A 7,406-nucleotide genomic window follows, 5' to 3' on the forward strand; every position below is an offset into this window, starting at 1 on the left:
AGAAACTTTTTAGAAACTCAGTTACTTTTTAGAACCTTTTTAGAAACACGCAGTTACTTCTTAGAACCTTTTTAGAAACTTGGTTAATTTTTAGAACCTTTTTAGAAACTCAGTTACTTTTTAGAACCTTTTCAGAAACACACAGTTACTTTTTAGAACCTTTTTAGAAACATGCAGTTCGTTTTTAGAACCTTTTTAGAAACATGCAGTTAGTTTTTAGAACCTTTTTAGAAATACGAAGTTACTTTTTTGAACCTTTTTAGAAAATCAGTTACTTTTTAGAACCTTTTTAGAAACTTGATTACTTTTTAGAACCTTTTTAGAAAATCAGTTACTTTTTAGAACCATTTTAGAAACATGCAGTTAGTTTTTAGAACCTTTTTAGAAACACGCAGTTACTTTTTAGAACCTTTTTAGAAACACGCAGTTACTTTTTAGAACCTTTTTAGAAACACGCAGTTACTTTTTAGAACCTTTTTAGAAACTTGATTACTTTTTAGAACCTTTTTAGAAAATCAGTTACTTTTTAGAACCTTTTTAGAAACATGCAGTTAGTTTTTAGAACCTTTTTAGAAATACGAAGTTACTTTTTAGAACCTTTTTAGGAACTCGGTTACTTTTTAGAACCTTTTTAGAAGCACGCAGTTACTTTTTAGAACCTTTTTAGAAACTTGATTAATTTTTAGAACCTTTTTAGAAAATCAGTTACTTTTTAGAACCATTTTAGAAACATGCAGTTAGTTTTTAGAACCTTTTTAGAAACACAAAGTTACTTTTTAGAACCTTTTTAGAAACTCAGTTACTTTTTAGAACCTGGACGCAGTGTGAATATGTGAGTGTGAATATTATCTATTCTCTATGCTTTTTTTGGAGTCTGTCTGATGAGTTCTGATACATTTCAGAATGCAACAATGGCACAATGTTTTATTACATTCAGAAATAATGTAACCCTACCTAAATATCTTTCATATCACCATCTAAAATCTCCACACCTGGTGCATTCCTGCAGTTTGGCAGTGGAAGTCTGATGGATCTTATCTTCCATCCGTTCCCAGGCCAGACTCATTTGGCACACGTTATATTGTGTATGCACTTTATATCTTGACAGCTACATATCAAGGCTGATTTTAGTCTTTTTTATCCCACTTATATAAATGCATTTAGGAACCTTCAGGTGTAACCCAGTCCCCAACCGGCGAGTCCCGAACCCAAACCACACACTGACGAGGTTTCATGATTTATGTTCTGCAGGTGCTGTGAAAGCCTGAGACGTCTGAGCGGCTTTAAACAAACAACCCTTTTAGTCATGTTTTACAACTGTGATAGCTCGTAAAACCCTGAAGAGAGTGAGATGAATGCTGAACGCCTCCAGAGGAAGTGTGCTGGTGAATCGGCTGGTTTCTAGTGAATGTTTCTGTGGTTTAAAAGGGGTCTTCATTTGCCTCGAGTCCAACACAACAACACACTGATGGAAGCTTGTTTACACCACCAAATAAAAAAAAATTTCTCTTTAAAAAAAAAGATTTTTTTCTTTTTTTATCTTGCGACTTTTTTACTCACAATTCTGACTTTTTTACTCGTAGTTGTGAGTTAATTTCACAATTCTGACTTTATATCTCGCAATTCTGACTTTTTTACTCATAGTTGTGAATTTAGCTTGCAATTCTGACTTTTATACTCACAATTCTGACTTTTTTACTCATAGTTGTGAGTTAATTTCACAATTCTGACTTTATATCTCGCAATTCTGACTTTTTTACTCTATTAATTCTGACTTTTTTACTCGTAGTTGTGAGTTTATATCTCACAGTTCCTTTTTTTTTTTCATAATACCTAAAATAAAGTCTGAATTGCAAGACATAAATAGTAAGATGAAAGGTTCCTCTTTTATTTAGTTATTCCGTGGCCAAAAACAAGCTTCACAAACACATTCGTGGTCGTCTCTGTTTCCCAGCATTCGTAGCCAGAGGATTCAAGACGACTGAAGAATGCTCTGTTGTGTTTAAGCAGATCTATATGGGGGGGGGGGGGGGGGGGGGTGTTCCTGTAAGTGTTGCTGGAAGATAGAGCCGATGAAGAGTATCAGGTGTCCCAGTTCCGCCCAATCAGAGAGGGATATCAGAAAACCATGAGTCAAACCCTGAGAACTCTCCGGAGGACCATTCATCAACTTTCCCTTTGTTCTCTTGAGAAGTTCACTGCAAAAAAGACCATTACTGACCAATCAATAACCATCATGCACCAGCAGTAGCTGTCTGAAACCACAGACAGTGCCATAAGAAGCTAGTTTTATCTGTTTTTTCAGCAGTGTAGACTAAGATTCAGTGATCATCAGTTGTGCTTTTCCACTTTATGGAAGATCGTCCTCAAGATACTGTTTTAACAGAACCTCTGACTGCATGCGCTCCTCGTTTTGGACGGAAGTGAAGCTTAAGCTGCTAATTGTGAGGAGGAAGGAAGTGATGTCATCCTCTGTGTTGCTTTAAATAACAGGAAGAAACTTGCTCTATTCTACACCCTTCTCCCATCATGCATCTGCTTCTGTGGCCATTAGCTGGTCTGATGGGATAAAGGTCATGATCATGATTTTATTTTAGAATTATTTATTTATTTTAATTTTACATGATAAAATTATTTTTTTTAATAAGTGTTTTATTTTTGATTGTTTTTATTTAAAAAAAAAAAACATTAAAATTTTACATACTAAAATCTTTATTTTTTATAAAGTGTTTTATTTTTATGGGTTTTATTTTAAATGTATTTATTTATTTTAATTGTACATGCTAAAGTTCATACTTTCTTAATAAGTGTTTTTTTTTGATGGGTTAATTATATATATATTTTTTTTTTTTTTTTTACATGATAAAATGCTTTTTTAATAAGTGTTTTATTTTGATTGTTTTTATTTTAAAATTATTTATTTTTATTTTACATGCTAAAATATTTACTTTTTAAAAAGTGTTTTCTTTTGATGGGTTAATTATTTATTTGTTTATTGATCATTCTGTTCAGCTGTTTCTTATTAATTACCTTGGTTGATCTGTGTAAATAAGTTTCTGTGATACTATTCATTATACCTGATTAAATTAAATGTGTTTTGCTGTTTTTTAATTATTTTATTTATTTTAACGCATTATAAAATATTTCATAAGTGTTTTATTTTGATGGTTTTTATTGTTTAGATTTTACATGATAAAATGTTTAATCTTTTTTGTGTGTTTTATTTTGGTGGTTTTTATTTTGCAATTATTTATTTATTAAAAGTTTTAAAAATGTTATGATTACATTAATTATTAGCATTCAGCAACTCTTTTTATTATTATTTTTGTATTATTATTTATTTATTTATTATTTATCTTATTCTCTAAATTGTTAATATAATACCTTATGTAATAGTGATGTAGTGAATACAGATGTAGTCAGTATCCAGTGTATCACATGACCTCGACTGACTCTCTCTCTGCGTTTGCTCTGTGTTGTTGACAGATGTCATGTGTGTTCCTGTGGTCCTGAAGAGACACGTTCGCAGTAAGTCCTGGATAAAGCCTGTTTCTCTCCGGCGTGTTGCGTAAGTGACCTGGACACGTTCTGCTCGGCTGGGCAGGAACAGACACATCTCTATAATGCTGATTTTCATTTATCTCTCTCCCTCTGTCTCTCGTTTAAGACTCTAAACCTCTTTTCACACTGTGCATCTGTTCGTTTTATCTATATTTCATCTCTCTTGTTATCTATCCGGTGAAACCCAGATAACAGGGAATGTTCTGGCAAGTTCTTTCAGAAACTTTAATAGAACTGGTCTTTAATAATGTTCTCAAAACATTAGCTCAAATACATTATCTCATGGAATGTTTTTTTTTTCTGAAATGTTTCATTTTTTTAAATGTTTCGACTTGTTTCGGAACGTTCAGAGAACATTCAAATGTAACGTTCCAGTAATGTTTGCAAATATATGCTTTAAAGTCTCCCTGTAGTCAATCATTTTACCCCTTAAAACTCATCTTTGATCAACAAAATGACATATTTAAACGTTTTTCCTTGAACAATAATTCTTCATGCCTTAAAATATCTTGAATGTAACTCGACACCCTTGTCTCATTAAGTATGCATGGTTCTATGAATATGCAAATGAGCCCCGCCTCCACTCACTCGCTCAGAGATCCACTGGTTGACGATCACATGTTGATCTGATTGGTTACAAGGTTGTTTGTGACGTCAGAAACACCAGCGATTTCAAAGCGTGTTTTTGAGACTGTCTTTGGTTCACTGCAGTTTTAAGGAGAAAACTTTAAAACACATTTTTGTTAGCTGGGAAACACGACCCGGGTGAGTATGATATCTTTTTATGAGAACATTCACACCATGAAATCTCTCATATGGACACATGTTTAGTACAATAGGGATGTGTGGAGCTCTTGAGTCACTTCAGGTGTTTTCCGCGTCAGTATAACGCAGCGTTGAGCCGGTGTGAGTCTACTAAACGAGACGCCGGTGAGACCCAGTGAATCACTGAGAGACAGACACACACATCATCTCATCATAAACCTGCCCGACAGAGACCTGACGTTCCTCCCGTGTTCCAGAGGAGGGATAAAAACAGACCCAGATGAGTCACTGGTAACCGGGAACGTTCGATCAAGGCTCTATCAAAGTTACGAACAAATGTTCCTTCAGTAACATTAAGAGAATGTTCGTTCAGAGTTATCTGGGCTTTTTAAGGGGTCCTCGATAATGATTTCACTTTCTTAAAGGGGTGGTATGATGCCCGTTTCTGATGTCCCGGAGTGTGTGTGTGAAGTTTTAGCTCAAAATACCCCACAGATATTTTTATATAGCATGTTAAAATTGTCACTTTTTGAGAGTGAGCAAAAACGCGCCGTTTTTGTGTGTGTTCCTTTAAATGCAAATGAGCTGCTGCTCCCGACGCAGGGGGCGGAGCTTCAAGAGCTTGTGTGTGTGTTTGTGTGTTAGCAGCTCCGATTACCTCACACAGACACTGAAAATTTCAAAACCTTTTATCCTTTTATGTTCAAACCGGAGTCAGACAATGATGGAGAGACAGAAGAAGTGACAACTTGGACATTTCTGAACGTTTAGTTGATGAATTTATATTGCTGATGTGGAGTTAACTGTCTTCTAGTCTTTGATTAGCATATTCTGTCATGATAATCTATAAATCACGTTCCCGAGGGCGGGGTTTATGTAAATTTTAGGGTTGGTGATGTCACTAACCCGGGAGGAATGTTGTGTAGTCTCTACCAGTCGTTTGTTGTAGTTCTTAAAAAGCGATTTCTGTAAAAGCAAATATCTTCCTTTGCTTTGAACTTTGAGCGTCGTAACTTTGCAGATTTTGTTTATGCTCAAACAGCAACGTTACACACTAACTAATGTTAGAAAAGTGAAATCATAATCATATGATAATCATAATCATGAGCATAAACAACATCTGCAAAATTAACGACGCTCAAAGATCAATGCAGAGAGATTCTTTTACAGAAATCGCTTTTAAGGACTACAACAAACGGCTGGTAGGAACTACAATGAGCTTCTTCCTGGGTTGGTGACATCACTAACCCTAACATTTACATAAACCCCGCCCCCGGGAACTCGCCCCAAAGGGGGCGGGGCCATGATGGGCTGCTTTAAAGAAGAGGACAGAGACGGAGGACTTTCATTTTACAGAGAACAGCTTCCAGAAGAGAGACGGAGACGGAGCCGTTCCCATTTTGTCGGGACAATCTATTGTTTAAGGATCACAACTTGTAAGTATGTCATATTATGTGTAGTTGTGTTTTCTATTAACAGTTCCAATTACAAGCTTTATGTAGTTGCTATGATAGCTATGATGTACAGCTTAGTCTCTCCACTAGCCTGCTAACTAACAAACTAACATTACCGTGTTGATGTAGTGTTTACTGGAGCTTTTGTAAGACTGTTCACCGCCCCTTAGGGAAATTATCCATGATTTTGTGATCGATTACTATTTATATTACCATAGTTTTCCGAAAAATATGATTAAATGGTGGATAAAATCGCATCTAAAAAAAAATTACCAAAAAAAACACACCACTCTGAAACGGCCTGTGAAATCTGTGCTTGAAATCCGTTCTGCACAATCTTCGTTCGTTAACATTGTCAGGGTCTGAATCGGCTCGAAATGGTTTGAAATTGACACAATCATTAATATTTACATCTGAGTAGAGCTCGCGGTTATGAAGGGGCGGGACAGAGCCAATCACGACACACTGGGCAAGCTAACCAATCACAGCACAGTTCGTGTTCCGTAAGGAGGGGCTTAATCGAAAACGACGTGTTCAACCAGATTGGAGAGAGGATCTGTAATAATGTAAAATATGTGAAAAATAATGCATTTTTGAACAATCAAGCATGAAAACATATTCTACCCCAAAAACAAAATCAAGACTTTGTTAAAGGGCATAATAGGACTCCATTAATAATGATCTCAAAACGTTAGTATAAAAACAAGCGATGCATCTTTCCGCATAGACTCCCACTGTAAGTGTGTCACTGTAAACCTGATGAACTTCTCCAGGAGTTTACAGACTAAAATCCGCTCTAATGTCCGTCTCATGTATAATATCCGACATAAAACATCCGGTTTCCTTTGTTGCTGCGGCTGAGCATCAGATTTGAGCCTGTTTTTCTTCCTGAACTGGATCAAAGGCGCAGAAGTTCCTCTCGTAGTGTCAGAATCCCAGAATTCCCTGGGAATTCAAGCGTCGACGTCGTCCTGATGTTTGGAACTCTTGTCTCCACGGCAACAGCAGATTCCTGTGATGTCACCGGGGCTGTGGAACGTGATGGAAGCATTCCGCAACTGTTTCTTTTACTATTCTTTATATTTTTGTTTTTCTTAATAATTATTATTGTGTTCTAATTTTGTTGTTTCACACTGTAAATTGAATGTTCAAATAAAGCATTAAAAAAAAATTTAATTATTCCCGAAACACACTTGTTTCCTACAGACAACAGGAAGTTATCGTTATTGGTATATTTTTACAGTTATCTCATTGTATGGAAAATATTTTCATATCTCCCTTCATATAATCTCTCTCCCTCTCTCTCTCCCTCTCTCTCTCTCTCTCTCTCTCTCCCTCTCTCTCTCTCTCTCTCTCTCTCTCTCTCTCTCTCCCTCTCTCTCTCTATCTCTCCGTCTCTCTCTCTCCCTCTCTCTCTCTCTCTCTCTCCCTCTCTCCCTCTCTCTCTCTCTCTCTCTCTCTCCCTCTCTCTCTCTCTCTCTCTCTCTCCCTCTCTCTCTATCTCTCCGTCTCTCTCTCTCTCTCTCTCTCTCTCTCAGTAGGTTTGAATATTTCATGTTGACAGATTCAGCATTTTCAGACTCGCTGACGCATCATTTTCGGGTTCTCCGGGAATCTCTCCTGCTC

This window comes from Abramis brama, assembly GCF_963993115.1.
Source record: "Abramis brama genome assembly, chromosome: 15".
Classification (NCBI taxonomy): Eukaryota; Metazoa; Chordata; class Actinopteri; order Cypriniformes; family Leuciscidae; genus Abramis; species Abramis brama.